This window comes from Hippopotamus amphibius, chromosome 5 (genome assembly GCF_030028045.1).
Source record: "Hippopotamus amphibius kiboko isolate mHipAmp2 chromosome 5, mHipAmp2.hap2, whole genome shotgun sequence".
Taxonomy (NCBI): domain Eukaryota; kingdom Metazoa; phylum Chordata; class Mammalia; order Artiodactyla; family Hippopotamidae; genus Hippopotamus; species Hippopotamus amphibius.
Window position 1 is genome coordinate 137,050,978 of NC_080190.1, and position 20,214 is coordinate 137,071,191.

Consider the following 20,214-nt stretch of genomic DNA (forward strand, 5'->3'; position numbering starts at 1 on the left):
CATCTCTAAATCAGTCTTCTCATTAAAAGAACTGCATGGAAATGAACTAAGTGATCTACAAAGTAGACCTAGAAAGAGAGATGCACAAAGTAAATGAACTAAGTGATGCTGTTTATTGATAGCCATACCTTTTATATATATGGAGACTATATATAGAGACTATCTACAAAAGATCATGTGGAATACAGTATAATCACTGAAATACTAAACATTGATAAAATTAACTTGAGAAGAAAGTTGGTTTCAGATGTTTGCATTAGGCTGAACTAAGAATTATAAGTAGGTTGATCTTAATTTAAGCCACTTATGAATGGATATATCATAAATACATAATCAAATGAATACATTATTTACGTCAGGAATGATGTATTTCTAGATTACTCATTTGTTTAAATAAAGTAGATAATTGTGCAATGATTGGAGCCATGGCTCTTTCTTCAGTAAATACTTGATTTCTGGTGTTGCAGTGCTTTCAGTTGCAGGTTCATACCCTTTTGAACTTTGATGTATTCATTTCAAACTATGTGAACCTGGAAAAGTTTTGAGTCACAAAGTAAATAATGTGAATCTATATTTTAATAACAAGCCTTGAATTTTTGACAGTGCTAAATAGGTCAACACCTTGTTCATATTATTAGGATGTAAGTGTCTGATTCCTGATATTGTTCAGATTACCACAATACTGTTATTGAAAAGCAGGTACAGTCTGCTATTTTTTTTTGACTTAATGTCAGTTTTTCTCTCCTTTTCTCTATTGAAATTTCCATTGAAATCTAGTTTTCTTAGGTTTATCAAAAGTAAACATGATTTTACTGCCAGAAATTAATGTTGGTATTACATGAATACCATTATCATAAAATAATAGAATTCTGAGAGTTGGAAGGAATTTTTTTAGAGTTCTTCTTAAGTGCTCTTTGTCTTGATCATTTGTCTAGCATATTGGACATAGCTGTTCTTTGCTATTTGTTTTTGGTTATAGAGAATTCCTTATTATCACAATCGCTGTTGCATGTTACAGCAAGGATACACTAGCCTCAAAAAGTGAGCTGGGGAGTGCTTCGTCTTTTTTTTTTTCTTTTTTTAAATTTTAACTCTGGAATAATTTTTGTAAGATTAAAATGGTTTGAATGTTGATTTTTTGTTAAAACTCATTAATAAAATTCACATATTGTAAAATTCTTCCTTTTAAAATATACAGTTAGATGATTTTTAGTGTATTTACAGTTTTAATGCAACCATCACCATCAGATTTTAGAATAATTTTATCACCCTAAGAAGAATTGGTATATCATTAGCACTTACTCTTCTTTCTCCCTTCCTCCCAGCCCCTATGAAGCACTCCTCTTTCTATCTCTATGAATTTGTTTATTCTAGACATTTCATATGAATGGAATAACAAAATTTGTGGTCTTTTGTGACTGCCTTCTTTCACTTACCATAAAATTTCAAGGTTGTTTCATGTTATGGTATGTATGTCTTCATAACTTTTTATGGCTGAATGATAATTCATTTTATGGATAAACCACATTTTGTTTATTCATTAATTATTTGATGGACATTTGGGTTGTTTCTGCTTTTTGGCTATTATGAATAATGCTGTTATGATTATTCTTGTATAATTTTTTGCATGGACATGTTTTAATTTCTATTTTATGTATATATATGTGTATATATATACATATAGTAGAATTGTTGGGTCGTTTGGTAACTCTGTGCTTAACTTTTGAGGAATTGACAGACTTTTTCAAAATATCTGTGCCATTTTACAATCCCGTATCAGTGAATGAAGGTTCTAATTTATTCCCATCTTTTTATGTTGAAGTATAGTTGATTTACAATATTAATTTATCCATATCTGTGTCACCATTTATTGTTGTCTTGTTATTGTCCTATTGGTTCTAGCCATCCCACTGAGTGTGATGTGGTATCTCATGGTTTTGATTTTCCTTAATGTCTGATGTTGTGCTTGTTGGCCATTTGTAGATCTTGTTTTGTATTTTCTTCTTCTATTGAAATCCTTTCTTTCTCTTTTTAAAAAAGATTTATTTATTTAAGCTGCACCAGGTCTTAGTTGCGGCACACAGGATCTTCATTGTGGCATGCAGGATCTTTAGTTGTGGCATGCGGGCTTCTTAGTTGTGGCATGCAGACTTTTAGTCGTGGCATGCATGTGGGATCTAGTTCCCTAACCAAAGATTGAATCTGGGCCCCCTGCATTGGGAGTGTGGAGTCTTACCCACTGGACCACCAGGGAAGTCCCTATTCAAATCCTTTGCCCACTTTTTGGTTGGGTTATTTGTCTCTTTATTGTTGAGTTGTAAGAGTTCTTTATATATTCTGCTATTAAACCCTTAATATATGATTTGCAAATATTTTCTCCCATTTCTCCCATCCTCCCATTATCTTTTCATTATCTTGTTTGAATTTATTTAGTTGTTTAAATAACAATTTGTTTCCTTTATACTGTAATATATGTTATTTTAATTCCTTTTTCCCCCTGCTATATTGAAAATTATTCCTTAACTATTCTTGTTTTCTTTCAATCTCAGAAATTAACACTGTTTCCTCAAAGTCAAGTCTGGTTCTAGAAATATTAAGCTGCATATTTAATTTATTAAATTATACATTAAATCAAGCTATTTACTCTGCTCCTGAAGAACACACACGTCTTAAAATACTTTAATTCAATCATCCTCTCTGGATTAGTGGGTTATCACTTAAAAAAATTGCTTATATTTATTGTATATATATAATCAGGGCAGGGTTTGTGAAATTTATTTAGTGAAGAGCCGGATAGTAAGTATTTTCAGTTTTATCAGCTATGTAGTCTTGTTGCAACTACTCAACTCTGCTTTGGAGTGCAGAAGCAGCCGTAGATAATATGTCAATGAACTGACATAACTGTGTTTCTCTGAAACTTTATTTAGAGAATTTATAGCCAGATTTGGTCATGGGCCATGTTTGCTGACTCTTATACTAGTGCCTTACTAGACATTCCTTCTTAACAATTCAGTCCTTTATTCTATCTAAGATCATTTTCCTTTTGGCTTTTTGTGATGATATGTTGTTAGCAAACTTAGTTTTGTTTGTTTTGAAAACGTCTTTACTTTGCCCTCCTTTTTGAAAGATACATTGTTGGATATATAATTTCTTGTTGGTAGTTATTTTTGTCTGGCAACTCTTGCTTTCCATTGTCCTGCTGAGAGATCCCACTTGCAGTTTGTGTTTCTTTGAAGGTATTTTGTCCTTCCTCTCTGGCAGCTTTAAGAATTTTTTAAATCTTTGTGTTTTATAGTTTTAGTATTAGCTTCTTTTATGAGTTCTACAAGTTTTCTGGCACAATCTCTTCAGATATTGCCTGTGACTTATTCGAATTTTTCACACTTTTACTGCATTATTCTTCTCTTCTTTGTACTTTTATTTTTTCTCTTTGACTTGCTGACCTGCATTCTCAGTAATTTCTTTAATTTGATCCTCCACTTTATTAATTTTTAGAAGTTGTATCTAATATGTTGTTGAAGTTGTTCATTGATTTTTTTGATTAAACCTATATAGAATTCAAAAGTATAGAAAATGGCACAACTCTTAGTGCCCAGCTTGATACATTTCATTATAAACCTACCCCTGTTGCCTACATCTGGGTCAAGATCAGAAATATTACCAGCACCCAGTAGATTTTATCTAGTCCCTTGTGAACCTCTGTTTCTTCAGATTCAAACTGCATCTTGACACCTAAAACCATAAATTAATTTTTCTATTTCTGCACTTTATAGCACTTTATTAAATTTAAAATTTTACCTGTGATATTCTTTTCATTTTGGTAGATTTTTAAAACTTTTTATTCATAATTTTCAAGGCTTCCTTGTGTTTCTTGATACATGAATCATTTATTTTATATTATTGTCTAATTCCTGCTGATTCTTCCCTAGTAGGCCTACTATGCCTTGTGCATTCTTTTTTGCCTTTTGGGGGTGGGATGGGTAGAGAGGTTACATATTTCCTTGGAAATTCTTCTCTAGAAATTTTTTGGAGACTAACTGAAAGATTCCTCCTAAGCATACTTGAATTTACTTCTGATACATTGGGAGTATTACCAGTTCAGGAACACCTGAAACTAAATTCCTTGTTAGAGGTTTTTATGCTACTCAGATAATAAAAAAATTGAGTTAGAACTTATAGGATTGGCTTGTGGTTATGAGTATTTTTCTTCCTCTGTTCAAGGTTCAGTTTTCTGGTAGAGTTTTAATAGCATCATGGAGAGAGCGGAAAAATGGGGCAGTTTTATTTCTAGTTTACCCTAACATTAGTATTGTAGCCATTTGCATACAAGCCTTGTGTCCTGTTAAGTTCTACACTACAAATTGGCCTAGCGCTTGTCTTTAATCAGCCTTACTTGTGAGCAAGGATGTTCAATTTCACCAGTTTTGAAATGCCTCAAGCTGTTTGTTTTGCTTACCTCTGAGTTTCTGGCTTTTCTCGTTCCCTGGCCTTAATAATCTTTACTTTTGGGGGAAACTCAATGATTTTAAGGAGATATTGTGTATGTGCATGTGTGTTTGTGTGTGTGTGTGTAAACAAATATGTTTTAATCATAGTATGTGTTACATATAAACATTTTATGAATACATTCATCATTTGCATTTGTTTTTAGTGCAGGGGTCATTCAGGGCACTAAATCTACCATTGTTTCTGGAACTATAATCCTCCAGTGATTTTAAAATGTTATGACAATATTATAGCCCCGTCCTTTTCTAATGGATTTTATGAAAGGACTGATATATACTACCCTACTATTTGTTATCTCTTCAATACTCATGTTAAATCTCTCTTATTTCTACAACATTCTTGCCAACTTTAACTGTCCTTTTCATTTGATAAATTATTTTATTCTTATCTTGTTTTTCCAATATATTGTCAATGACTTAGAACTATAGAAGTGTCCATCTTTAAAGCATAAGATGTTATATTTTATGAGTTTTTTTCTAGAACTGAGTTAGAATCTTAGTTTATTTTCAACTTAAAAAAAAAATCATATACCAGATAGAGAGGACTGGAATCAAATGGAAGCTTCTAACGTCTATTTTTCATACTCCCTGGGAGACTATAGAGTGACTATATAATCAACATTGAAACCTAAAGTAGAAACAATCTTTAACCACCTGGTCATTCTCATTGGCCAAACCTACCCTGAGGAAAGGAGATTATCGCAAGATATTTAGAACTTCCATAGGTATTAAAAAACTATAGACATTAACTTGTTATGAAAGACCATAAATATATATTTTTTCTTCATTTTAAAGGTTGTTTGTAAAAATATTTGAGTATAACTCTTTGATGTGTATGTGTAAAGAGTACTTTACTCTTTACATCAGTGCATAGATGGAGAAAGAATCTGGAGGTCTGTTCATTTTCAGTTTTCAACCAGTCCTCCTGGTTTCAGTGTCATTCCGCATCCTTTTTTTCAAACATGTTTGAGTATTAGAACCTGTTGAAAGGTGAATGTCATGAATCAGATTGATTCTTTACGGTTTCTCTCTCTGGACCTTAGTCACTTGCTATTTATGTATTATCTTTACATGTTTAAAATTTTGGTGATATTACTTATCTGCTGTCTTGTCTTCTGTTCTCATTCTCATTTTGACTTATAATGCTTTTTTTCTCTGTCAATGTTGTTTTGCTGGTTTAAGAGTGTAGATAAATATTTTCAATCATTCATGTTCAAATATGGAATGTGTCTAAATCTATACCACTTTTCAGTTATACTCCTTTCTAGTCTGCTTCTCTGATACTGTTGTTTTATGTTCAGTAAATGTTTCTTGATAAATGTAGAAGATAGATTTGGTGGGAGTCTGGGGAGGTGCATGAGCTCAGGGGAAGATAGGAAAACTGGAGGCAAGGAAATTAGATATTGCAGCTAGCTATTATAGTTGTCTAAAAACGTGACCGTCAGAACCAGAAGGGTGGTGATAGGGATGGAGAAAGTGAGAAAGAATAGAGAAATATTTGAGCTTAACAAAAAGTTGGCAAAACTTTGTGACTGTGTTAGTCATAGATAGTGAAGAAGAAGTAAATGTGTAGAAAAACTCCATGGTTCCTAGCTTGGATGTCTGTGTAGATGATTATATGGTTAATATTATGATTACAAATAAAGAAAGGTTTAGTTTTGGGTGTAGAAGTTGGGAAGGATCAATTTAGATTGACACGTACTGTGAAGTGTTTGTGCGACATTCAGGTAAAATATCTAATAAGCTGTTGCATATATGGGTCTAGAGCGCAAAAGAGGGATTATTGTTAAAGATACATCATGTGATAGCAGGGAAAACCATGAAAAAAGATGTGATCACCTGAAGTCACTTAAATAGAGAAGAATCAGTATAATCCAGATAGAAAAAGGGAGAAACACTAATGTTCACTGGCTGAAAAGGAAAAAGAAAAATCTGTGATGGAAACTGCAAATAAAAGGTAAGGTAAATTTGGAGAAACCCATGAGGCAGTATTATCATGGAAGACAAATGATTTAGTCATTTAAGTGTAGGAAAGATGCCCAATATGATGAGGACTAAAAGGTATGAAAGGGATTTGACGATTTGGGGTGATTAGTTTCTCTTATCACCATGCTTTCAGAGGAATAGTGCCAATGCAAGTCAGATGATGATGCCCTTAAGGACTGAACAGAAAGTGAAAAATTACAACACATTTACAGTGTCTTTAAAAAATATTTGAGAAAGGCAGAAAAGAGAGATGGTATTTAGATGTATGTATACCTTGATATTCTCTGGTTGTAAACAACAGAAACCAAGTCAGGATAATGTAAGCAGGAGTGGAACTTAATGACTCACTGTATTCTACTATAGAAAACAAGTTTGAATCTTTAGTTAAATTTCTGATATTTCACCATTTGACTCTGGTGGTTATGAAGACCATGTTTTCAATTAAAACTTTCTCTTATTTCTTTATCTGTTTTTTTTTTTTTTTTTTGAACTTGTCCTCATAACTCCCGTGAAGTTATTTTTCTCTTGCTCTTTGTCTTTGGTGTGGCTTGGTTATCATTCTGTAGTTCTTAATTTATATTAAAACCTTAATTTTTTAAAGTAGTCATTTAGATTTCAAAATACAGTGATCTAGTCATGATATGAACAAAATGAAAAAAAAAAAACCTTTAGCATTACAAAAATGATGAGTAGGATGAACGAAAAGGGTTCTCATTATATAGATTTGAAACTTCTATACTGAACTTGGACTTCTAAAGTTCAGAGTGAGGAACTGTTTGTTGAAATGTGTCATCTGATTTCAATTGCCATGGGAAGGGAGAGATGATCGCTAATATAGCCAGATCCAATCTGTGTAGGGTGTTTGGGTCAAAATCAACATCTTGGGTTTCATTAGAGAGCATTTGCAATGAGGCTTGCAGATGTAATTTGCTACATCTAGCTCACACCTCTGAGCAGATGGGTTTCTACCCTATGCCTAGCAGAGGTTTGTTTTTCCTTCTTTGAAAGAGTTGCCTGTGACTTTAATAAAATATTTTGACAGAGTTGGAATATTGAGATCATTTATAAATTAAAACTCTGCTGTTGTTGGATTTAGAGTTTTAATAGAAACTGATGTGAAAATTGTTGAACATCTATGAAAAACACAAGGGCTATTTTTTTGTGTAATTCTGGTCACCTTAGTGGTTCATATATATTGTTATGTATAGTTTTTTTTTAAATATCATAGTTTGATAATTATAGTTTCCACTTGTTCTGAAAGATGGTGATGTACTATTACAATAGTTTTTTCCCCAGCTTTACTCAGTCTTTGACTTTAATTCTTAAACCATATGTAAATAAGATTGCCTAAGTAAAAGAGGAAGCTCAGAAAAGAGCTTTAGATTTGTTCTTGGTGATATTGTTTTAAGATAAATTTCTTGGAAGCCACCATATATGTATAACAGATGAAGTTAAGCTGTCGAAATGCCTAAGCATTTAATATAATTGCTACAGACATTATTCTCTTCTCAGTAGCTCACATTCATCCTGCTCAATCATTTGTTCACCTGTGGGATTCTGTGACTTTTAAAGTCTGGACAAGGAACCTTTATTTATTTCCTATTAATCAATTTTGCATTTTCCACCCTCCCATACAACATTTATTTTAAAAGCAAAAACCAATATGGCAAATCTAATATCCTGTTCATCTTTTTAAAATAAACTATATAATTTACATTGCCTTAAGATCTTAAAAATATGGTTTTTAAATGATATTAAGGTAACATTCTAATTAATGGGAATTTTTTAATTAAGATACAGTTGATGTATAAATTTATGTAAGTTTAAGGTATACAGCATGCTAATTTGAAACACATATATTGCAATATGATTACCACTGTAGTGTTAGCTAACATTTCTATCAGGTCACATAATTATCATTTATTTTCTGTGGTGAGAACATTTAAGATCTAGTCTCTTAGCAACTTTGAAGTACGTAATATAGTATCGTTGACTATAATCACTATCCTGTGCATTAGACCTTCAAATCTTATAGTTGCAAGTTTGCACCCTTTAGCAATATCTCTCCAATTTCTCCACTCCCGTTGGTAACCACCATTCTTCTATTTCTCGGCTTTTTTAGGTTTCATATACAAGTGATATACAGTATGTCTTTCTCTGTCTTGCTTATCTAACTTAGCATAATGTCCTCATTAAAGGAAATATGGAAAGCAAGTAACATATAGAGGAAAAAATAAAAATCACTTGATGATAACCACTTTATTTTTTATTTTTTTTATTTATTTTTTTATTATTTTTTGGGGGTACACCAGGTTCAATCATCTGTTTTTATACACATATCCCCGTATTCCCTCCCTTCCTTGACTCCCCCCCCTCGAGTCCCCCCCACCCTCCCTGCCCCAGTCCTCTAAGGCATCTTCCATCCTCGAGTTGGACTCCCTTTGTTATACAACAACTTCCCACTGACTATTTTACAGTTGGTAGTATATATATGTCTGTGCTACTCTCTCACTTCCTCTCAGTTTCCCCTTCACCCCCCGCCCCCTCCCATACCTCGAGTTCTCCAGTCCATTCTCTGTATCTGCAGATGATAACCACTTTAAACAATTTAGTTCTGTTACTTCCTTCCCATTGTTTTATCTTTCAAGTTTTTGTGATATATACACATACATTATTCATTATGTATGATGATTATATTCATTATACAATTAGGATAATAATGCCTAACAGAATTTTCAGTCATGTTTTTTTCTCTATTTTATCATGAGCATTTTATTTGAAGTTAACATTTTTTGAATCCATTTCCATCTTTAAGTAAGAGGATTTAGACTTTCACCATTAAGTATGGATGGTAGCTGTGGATTTTTCATAGATGCCCTTCATTAGGTTGAGATGGATCCGTTTTATTCTTAGTTTACTGAGACTTTTAACCGTGAGGTGGTTTTGGATTTTATCGAATGGTTTTATGAATCTATTGAGATGATCGTGTGTGTTTTTCCCCTACTTTATGCTATTAGTGTGATATATTTCATTAATCAATTTTACATAATTGATTTAAACTAATCTTTTTTTTTTTAAATTGGAGTATAGTTGCTTTACACTGCTGTGTCAGTTTCTTCTGTACAGCAAAGTGAATCAGCCATACATATACGTATATCCCCACTTTTTTGGATTTCCTTCCCATTCAGGTTACCAGAGAGCACTGAATAGAGTTCCCTGTGCTGTACAGTAAGTTCTCGTTAGTTATCTATTTTATACATAGTAGCGTATATAAGTCAATCCCAATTTCCCAATTCATCCCATCCTTCACTCCCCCCCCCCCCACCCCACCTCTGTTTCCCTCAAACTAATCTTTTATTTTGGGATATAGACCATTTGGTTATGGTGTGTCATCTCTTCATATGATGCCCAATGCTGTTTGCTTTTTTATTTTTTTCTCTATATTCATGAGGGATTTTAGTCCCTAGTTTCCTGGCAGTGAATTTGGTTTTTATATCAGGGTAATTCTGGCCTCATAGAGTGAGTTGGGAAGTCTTTTCTCCTCCTCTGTTTCTGGAGGAATTTGTGGAGGATTGGCATTATTTCTTTAAATATTTGATAGAATTCATCAGTGAAGCCGTGTGGAATTGGTGGACTTTTTTTTAGTGGAAAAAATTTAAATTAGTAATTCAATTTCTTTATTTGTTATAGGTCTGTTCAAATTTTCTATTTCTTTTTTAGTCAGTTTTAATAAATTGTGTCTTTCTCGAAAGTTGTCCATGAATCTAAGTTGTCTAATTTGCGGGTATATAATAGAGTTGTTCATTATAAGGGATGTTGCTTAACCCTTTTAATTTATTTAGGGTTAATAGTAAGGTTCCTTCTCTAATTCCTGAGTTTGTGTTCTCTCCTTTTCTGAGGTTAGCCTAGCTAAAGGGTTATCAGGTTGCTGTCTACTCAGAGAACCAACTTATAGTTTCATTGGGTTTTTTCTGTTTTTCAGTTGTCTGTTTTATTGATTTCTGCTCTGATCTTTATTTTTTTTTATACTTGTTTTAGTTTCATGTAATTTTTTCTAGTTTCTTAAGGGGAAAACAGGCTATTGATTTGAGAAATTTATTCTTGTATTAAATAGACATTTAATGCTATAAATTATAAGCACTGTTTTAACTGCATTCGAGAAAATTTGATATATTTTTCTTTTCATTACCACACAGTATTTTGTAATTTTCTTACGGTTTCTTCTCTGACCCATGGGTTATTCAGAAGTGTATTGTTTAATTTCCAAATTCCTGAAAATATCACATTTTTTTGGGTGTTTTTAATCTAATTACATTGTGGTCTAGAACATATATTGTATGGCTTTAATCCTTTTACATTTATTAAGAATTGCTTGATGGCCTAGTATATGGTCTGTTTAGGAAAATGTTCCATATGTGCTTGAATGGATGTTCTATAGTTGTTGGGTACAACATTCTGCATATGTCAGTTAGGTTGGTTGGTTGATATTGTTGTTTACGTCTATAGCCTTACTGACTTTCTGTCTAGTTATTCTGTCAATTACTGAAAGTACTTGAGTATTGAAATATTCAAGTATTTTTATTTAGTCATCCATTTTTTTCTTTAAATTCTGTCAATTTTTGCTTCATAGATTTTGAAGCTCTGTTGTTAAATACATATGCACATATATCTGTTATGGATTCCTAAAATACTGATCATGTTGTCATTATGAAATGTCCTTCTTTGCCTGTATAAAACATATTTTCTCAAATCTATTTTATCTTATTTTTTATAGCTGTCCAACTTTTTATGGTTGTGATTCTTTATGGTTATAGTTTTTCATCCTTTTTACTTAAACATAGTTGTATTTTTGAATTCAGGTGTTTCTCTTTTAGATCGCATTTAGATTTTGATTTTTTTGTGCAGTCTAACAATCTCTTATTTTTAAATGTGTTTAGACCATCTGTATTTCATGCAATGTTGATGTATTTTAATTAAATTTTTCATTTGCTGTTTGTTTCTTTTGTTTTTCGTTCTTCTGTTTCTCTTTTAATACCTTCTTTGTTTTAAATGTGTATTTTAGCATACCATTTCATTTCCTCCATTGATTTTTGTTTCTACTACGTATTAATTAATGATAGCTTTAAGGATTATACTATGCTTCTGAATTTATCACACTCCACCTCAGACATATTTTAAGTTAATTCTGGTAAATTATAGAAGATTTATTTGAACATAGTTCTGTTCTCTGTCCATTTATGTTCACACATATTACATCTGTATGTATCATAACTCAGCAATACAGTGTTATGTTCATTGCACTATATAAAGTACTTGAGAGGAGAAATGAGAAGTAATACGTATATAGAGTTTTTCATATTAACCCACTTACTTGTCATATCCAGCACAGTTCATTTCTTCCTGTGGATTTGAATTAGCACCTGAAGGACTTACTTTTGTATTAGTCATAAGGCAGCTTTGCTAGCAATGGATTCTCTCAGCCCTTATTGATCAGAGAATGTTTGTATTTCACCTTAATATTTGTAATATAGCTTTTCTGGATGTAGAGTTCTTCACTGACAGTTTATTACTTCCTTTCATGTATTTGAATGTGATTTTCCACTGCCTTCTGAATCCATTATTTCATGTAAAAGTCAACTTTTAAACATATCGATTTTCCACTATATGTGATGAGTTATTTTTCTTTTGCTCTTTTTAAAAATTTCTCTTGTTCTGTAGTTTTCAACAATTGAACTATATCTATAGGTATTTATATTTTAGGATTCTTACTGTTTAGGCTTGGTTGAGCTGCTTGGATGCATGTACTAATGTTATTCATCAATTTTTCAGCCATTATTTCTTCAAATATTTTTCTGCTCTTTTCTCTCTTCTCTCCTCTGGGTCTTCCATTTAAGTTAGTATGTTTGATGTTGCTCTTCAGATCTCTGAGGCTCTGTTAATATTTTCGTCAATATATTTGTCTTGTTTTTCAGAGTGGATACTTTTTTGTTTGTTTTTTTGTTGTTTGTTTTTTAACTTTCAGGACTTGTAGAACATTGATTTCATTGTCGTGTTTTTGTACAAGCAGTAAATAGGCTAACATTTCAGGTACAGGGTAATTATTCTTGAAAAGCTAGACATCAAAATCAGGTTTATAGTTAACGGTCCAACATGTTGACAGAAGTTATGTGAAAGTCCCAAAGATGTCTCTGAGTTACTGAAAAGGTTAAAGATCAGTGTGTTGTGTAGGCAGGAGAGAGATGCAAAGGTGCCTCCCCTATGGGGCATGCTGTGGAGTACAGATATCCTGGGCTGGTTCCCTTACAGGCTGATGTGGAGAAGGTTCTGGGAAGGGTAATTTCATGTCCACCATTGAGTCTGTCCCTTCCATTAATGCCACAAGACTTCCAAGGATAATATGTGGCATTATCACACTTATTGTTCCAAACTTGGAGTTTTACTCACCTGGCAGCAGGATACACAGGTCCAGAAAGTGTATCTACACCATCCCGGAAGTGGGGTTGGTGGGGGGTGGGGGCACTGCAGTAGATTCCAGAGGCCAGTGGGGGATTTAAAGACTAATACTTCTAGCTTCCAAGGAATGCTCTGACTTAAGCCAATCCCTAAGAGTTTATTTAGGCTTTGATTCAACATAATGGCTTTGCCTTCCTAGTTGCTGTCCTCGCCAATAGGGTCATGTCTTGGATTTGTTGGATGGCTCATGCTGCTCCTCTGATAGGCCAACAAGGAAGGGCTTATGGTATGGACCTTTACATGGCAAACTGAATGAGAGTGCTGCCTGCATCCTGGGAGACTACTGTCTCTGGATTCTGGAGTACTCTTGATCTATCTCATCTCCCTGGCTACCTCAATGACCCTAAGTTCCCTGCCTGTTTTTCTAGATCCTGAAGATCCTGATAGCATTAACTATACTTTGTATATAATGGGAGATGTTGAATGCTTACTTGAATAAACTTGAACACAATCCTCAAGTACATTGCTTTAGCATGGACATCCTTCTACCTCCCAGAGACAGTTGTTTGGGGATTATTTTTCCTGATCTCCTTTTGGTTTTCTTCCCTAGTCAGATTGGATAATTTCTATTGATCTGTATTTAGGTTCATTGATTTTTTTTCTTCTGCGAGCATGAATCTGCTATTGAGCTTCTCTACTAAATTATTCATTTCAGTTATTGTACTTTTCTACTTTAAATTTTGATTTGGTTATTTTTCGTATTTTCTTTCTTCTTGTGAAATTATTGATTCATTGTTTTCATACTTTCCTTGAACTTTTAAAAACCTTTTTCTTTAGTTCTTTGAACACATAATAGCTACACTGTTCTCTTTTGTTACACTTCATGCAACCTCTCTGGACACATAGAGAGAGTTTTTATTGACTGCATTTTTTTCCCCTGAAATAGGGTATGCTTTCCTATTTCTATGTTTGCCTAAAAATTTTAAAATATTGAGGATTTTGGGAGGGGTGTGTGTGTGTGTGTGTGTGTGTGTATGGATTCTTCTTTTCCCCTGGAAAGTTGTTTTTCTTTTATGTCTGTTTGCTTCTTTGTAAAGTAACTTCCTTGGGCTAAATCTATTTCTTGCCAACTGTGTGGCCACTGATGTCTCAGCTCAGTTTTGTTCTGTTCTTCTTATTCTTGGTTTTAATTTTAACCCTGAGTTTTTTAGGTATCACCTATTTCTTCTTATCATAGTGGTCAGCCAAAATTGAACAGAAGTAGTTCTCAAATAAGGCTTTTGTCCTCTGCTAATGGATAGATCTCTGTATGTGTTGGGATTATATATTCAGTGTTCTGGTCATTCTCATACCTGCCAAACTTTTACCTTCCTCAAAGCCTTTCCACATGTCCTCTGTACATATGTGTAGTTTCAAGGTTGTTTAGGAGTGTCCAGATAACTCAGTTCTTCTGCATCCACTGTGCTTGTGTGCCACCTCAGTCAGGAATATGCTTGCCCCAATCACATTCACAATCTCAGGCTAGTAGAGCTGTTGGCCTCCCCATTCAGCCATTACTGAGATCATCATTTCGATGACAATACTGCTGGTGTGTGGTTGTTGTTCACTACTCCGGATCAAATGACCTCTTTCTGACCATGGCAGCAGTGCCTCCAGTCCTAGTGGCCTGCCTTCTACTGGCGGAACCTCCTGGACTTTTGTTTGCTGGGAGATTTTGATTCAACTTCAGTACTAGTAATCAGTTTGTTCAGATTGTCTCTTTCTGATTCTGCCTTGGAAGGTTGTATGTTCCTAGAAATTTATCTTTCTTCTAGATTGTCCAATTTGTTGACATATAATTCTTCGTAGTGGTCTATTATGATTTTTTAATCTCTGTGATACTGGTTTTAGTTTCCCTTCTTTCATTTCTTATTTTATTTATTTGGGTCTTTTCTCTCTCTCTCTCTCTTTTTCTTAATGAGCCTGGCTAAAGAAAGGCCTATCAATTTTGCTTATTTTCTTCAAAAATAAAAAAAACGCTCTTGATTTCATTGATCTTTTCTATTGTTTCTTTTATCTCTATTTCATTTATTTCTGCTCAGATGTTTATTATTTCCTTTCTTCTTTTGACTTTAGGTTTTTTTTGTTCTTTTCCTAATTCCTTTAGATGGCAGGTTAGAATTTTATTTTAGAATTTTTTTGTTTCTTTATATAGGCCTTTATCTCTGTAAACTTCCTTCATAGAACTGATTTTGCAGCCTCCCATAGATTTTGGAAAGCTGTGTTTTCTTGTCTTTTTTTTTCTTTTGGCTGCATTGGGTCTTCGTTGCTGCATGCAGGCTTTCTCTAGTTGTGGTAAACGGGGGCTAATCTTTGTTGTGGTGTGCAGGCTTCTCATTGCAGTAGCTTCTCTTGTTGCAGAGCACAGGCTTTAGGTGTGTGGGCTTCAGTAGTTGCAGCAGGTGGGCTCAGTAGTTTAGGCATGTGGGCCCTAGAGCACACAGGTTTTAGTAGTTGTGGTGCATGGGCTCAGTAGTTGTTGTTCATGGGCTCTAGAGCGCAAGCTCAGTAGTTGTGGTATATGGGCTTAGTTGCTCTGTGGCATGTGAGATCTTCCCCGCCCAGGGATTGAACTCGTGTCTCCTGCATTGGCAGGTGGATTCTTAACCACTTAGCCACCAGGGAAGTCCCAGAAAGTTGTGTTTTTGTTTTCATTTGTTTCATGGTATTTTCTGATTTCCTCTTTGATTTCTTCTTTGAACCATTGGTTTTTTAGGAACATGTTGTATAATGTCTATGAGTTTGTGTTTTTCCCATTTGTCTTCCTATAATTCATTTCTAGTTTCATGCTGTTGTGGTCAGAAGAAAAGGCTTACTGTAATTTCTATCCTCTTAAATTTGTTTAGTCTTGTTTTATGACCTAGCATGTGATTTATCCTGGAGAATGTTTCATGTGCACTTGAAAAGAATGTGTGTTCTATTTTTGAATGGAATCCTCTAGATATCTATTAAGTGTAACTGGTCTAATGTATCATTTAAGCTCAGTTTTCTTGTTGATTTTCTTTCTGGATGATCTGTCTGTCGATGTAAGTGGAGTGTTGAAGTCCTCTCTTATTGTAGTGATATTATTATCAGTTTCTCTCTTTATGTCTATTAATACTTGCTTTATGTATTTATGTGCTCCTATATTAGGGGCATATGTATTAACAAATGTTATAGGCTCTTCTTGTATTGATCCCTTCTTTGTCTTTTGTTATAGACTTTATTTTAAAGTCTACTTTGTCTGATATGTGTATTGCTATCCCTACTTTCTTATCATTTCCATTTGCATGCAATATCTTTTTACCTCCCCTCACTTTCAGTCTCCGTGTATCTTTAGCTCTGAAGTGAGTCTCTTATAAGCAGCATATAGAGGGGTCTCCTTTTTTTAATCCAGTCGGCCCCTGTGTGTCTTTTGATTGGAGCATTTAGTTCATTGACATGTAAAGTGATTATTGATAGATATGTACTTATTGCCATTTTGTTACTTAGTTTTTTGGCTTGTTTTTGTAGTGCTTCTTTGTTCTTTTTTCTTCCTTTAGTTTGTTCTGTTGTGATTTGTTGATATTCTTTTTCGTTTTCTTCTTTTTGTGTGTGTGGTATGCACATGCTCCTTTCTCTCTAGTTTTTGTGTATCTATTGTAGAATTTTGATTTGTGGTTACCTTTGGGTTCATATATGTTGGGCTATATCTATTTGTTTTAAACTGGTAGTCATTTAAACGTAAGCACATTCTAAAAGATCTACATCTTTTACTCTCATTTCTCATGTTTTGTTTTTGAAGTCATATATTACATCTTCATGTTTAGCCTTTAACTCTTTATTGTAGCTATGGCTGATTTTACAATTTTTGTATTTTATTATTCTGTTTCCTTTTATTTCATTTATTTATTTTGGCTGCCCGGGATCTTAGTTTTGGCACGCAGGATCTTCATTGCAGCATGTTTAGTTGCACCATGTGGGCTCTTAGTTGCGGCATGCAGACTCCTTAGTTGTAGTATGTGGACTCCTTAGTTGCAGCATGTGGACTTTCTAGTTGCAGCATGCGAACTCTTATTTGTAGCATGCATGTGGGATCTAGTTCCCTGACAAGGGATCAAACCCCCAGACCCCACATTGGGAGTGTGGAGTCTTACCCACTGGACCATCAGGGAATACAATTTTTGTCTTTTAATCTTTGTACTAGCTTGTTTATATAGTTGATCCACAGCCTTTAGTATATGTTTGCCTTTACCAGTGGGATTTTTCCCTTTCCTATAGATTCTTCTTTTTGTAACCTTTCTTTTTCCAATTAGCAAAGACCCTTTCTTTAACACATCACTTATTACTGATGAACTATTTTAGTTTTCGCTTGTCTGAGAAGTTTTTTTTTCTCTTTCAATTCTGAATGATAACTTTGCTGGATAGAATAACCAAGATTGTACATTTTTTTCTGCAGGAAAACCAGCTGATAGCCTCATGGGGGTTCCCTTCTATGTGACTCTTTTTCTCTTGTTCCCTTTAGAATTCTTTCTTTAACTTTTGCTGTTTTAATTATGATACGTCTTGAGGCTTCTCTTGTGGCGCAGTGCTTAAGAATCTGCCTGCCAGTGCAGGGGACACAAGTTCAATCCCTGGTCCAAGAAGATCCCACATGTAATGGAGCAACTAAGCATGTGCTCCACAACTAGTGAGCCTGTGCTCTAGAGCCTGCAAGCCACAACTGCTGAGCCCATGTGCAGCAACTATTGAAGCCTGCGCGCCTAGAGCCCGTACTCCAGAACAAAATCCACCACAATGAGAAGCCCATGCATCACAACAAAGAGTTAGCCCCCACCCGCCACAACTAGAGAAAGCCCGTGTGCAGTGATGAAGACCCAACACAGCCAAAATAAATAAATAAATAATAAAATAAATCTTAAAAAAAGAAAAAACAAGTACAGGTAGGGTGTAAAAAAAAAAGATGACATGTCTTATCTTGGGTCTCTTTGGGTTCATCTTGTTTGGGACTCTCTGTGCTTCTTGTACTGGATACCTGTTTCTTTCTTCAGGTTCAAGAAGGTTTCAGCCATAGTTCATCAAGTACATTTTTGATGCCTTTCTTTCTTTTCTTTCTAGGACCCCTGTAATATGAATGTTAGTATGCTGATGTCCAGAGGTCCCTTAAACTGTCCTCATTTTAAAATTTGCTTTTCTTTTTGCTGTTAGAGCTAGACCAGATGTGAGCTTGGAGCTTCTCTTGTGCTCATTGGTCATCATCCCCATGTGGGTGGGTTAGGGTCGAATTCCCAGATGCTGGACAAGAAGCCCTGAAGTTCAGTCTGAGTTGGTTCCATTCCCTCTAAGTGTGTACCATACTCCCTCCTGGCAATGACACCTTTGCTTCAGAGGGGAGTATCGCTGGAGCAAGAGTGCCCAGAGAGGGTACCCAGTGTGGGGTGCTATTCGAGCTGGAATGTTCCTGACACAGCAATCAAAGCTCCAGATGGCTCAGAATCCACCGCTTTCTGTCAGTGCCAGTAATGGCTGCCCTTGCCCTTTTCAGATGCAATGCTGAGTTTGACTGGCTGTGTCCCCACCAAGCGTGCACTTTCCTTGGCAGTGGCAGCCTTTGCCCTGGAGGGAGCTGAGCCAGACAGAGCAAGAGGGGCAGGAGCAGGCACATGCTGAGGGCTGGGGCACATGCTGCAACCTTCATCACAGGAAACCCACCAGAGCCCTGGACAGTTTCAGTCTGCTTCCTCTGTCTTGTTTCAAAGAGTTATCAAGGTAGTGCATGTGTTCTTCAGGAGTAGAGTTTTGGTTTCTTCTGTTAAGTCTCATTGGTTTCCACCAGCTAAGGAGACTCATCTTCCTGGTTTCAGATTCTAGGACTGAGGTGCCCAATATGTGTTTCAAACCACTCACTCCCCAGGGAGGATCTTTGAGCTCTTGATGTTCTCCTCCTCTTCTGTGTCTCCTATTAGGGGCACAGGTCCCCCCTGATTGCTTCTCCTCCCTCCTGCCCGACTCCCTGTGGGTCTTTCTTTATAGCCTTGGTTATAGAATAGCCTTTCTGCCAGTCTCCAGTTTGTTTTCAGTGAGAGATGCTCCACATGTAGATGTATTTTTTTGATATGTTCATTGGGGGAGATGAGTTCAGTGTCCTCCTACTCCCATCTTGATATCCTCCTCCTACACCATGTTTTCTTTATTCTTCTATTGATAGACACTTGGGATGCTTCTATATCTCGGTTATTGTGAATAATGCTGCTCTTAACATTGGGGTGCAAATATCTTTTTCTAGTAGTGTTTTTGTTTTCATTGGATAAATACCCTGAGGTGGAATTGCTAAATCTTATGGTGGTTCTGTTTTTAATATTTTGAGGAACTTTCATCCTGTTTTCCTTAGTGGTTGTACCAATTTACATTCTCCTCAACAGTGTACAAAAGGTTCCCTTTTTTCTGCATCCCTGCCAGCGCTTGTTATTTATCATCTTTTTGGTAATAGCCATTCTGTCAGGTGTGAGGTGTTATCTCATTGTGGCTTTGATTTGCATTTCCCTAATGATTAGTTTTGTTGAGCATCTTTTCCTGTGTCTGTTGGCCATCTGTATGTCTTCTTTGGAAAAATGTCTATTCAGGTCCTCTGCCCATATTTTAATCAGATTGTTTTTATGATATTGAGTTGCATGAGTTCTTTATATATTTTGGGTATTGTGGATTCTCAGTTTCTTGGAAGGAAGTGTAGCCTTGGCTTGTTCCAACTATTTGACATTTGAGCTTCTTTTCTGAAGTTCTTGACAGTTTTTTGGGAAAAAATGACTTCTGGCCCTTATTGGTAATTTTGTAAACTTTTTATAATTCCTTTAATGCCTTTCCATTCCCTATAAAAGCTATTATAAACTTTTGCCGCTTTCGTCAAGGTTATCTGATTATTTTCCCTACCCAGCATAAAACCTCCTCATTACCTTAATAAAAGCATTGACAACTTCCTATCCAAACAGGGTCCTAGTGCAGGACCTTTATACTTACTAATCACCTTAGAGAGCACTTTTTTCCCAAGTAGCCTAATGCCTGTCTCTATGGAGTGTTATTTTATGAGAGTGGCTTTTCTGGACTAACCTGTCTCAAAATGACAGCACCCTATTCTGTTACCCTGCTTAATTGTTCTTCAGAACATCTACAACCATCAACATACTATATGTCATTTAATTATTAGTGTATTATCCTTCTTTCCACAGGTAGAATGAAAGCTCTATGAGAACAGAGAGGTTCTCTCCCTAGGTCCTAG

At 35.0% G+C, this 20,214-nt stretch overlaps 1 protein-coding gene across 8 annotated transcripts in view; it reads left to right on the plus strand.

The window, feature by feature from the left end:
- The window catches only part of VPS13B (vacuolar protein sorting 13 homolog B), a 773,631-nt gene that overhangs the window by 368,883 nt on the left and 384,534 nt on the right, over positions 1-20,214 (plus strand). The window lies entirely within an intron of this gene.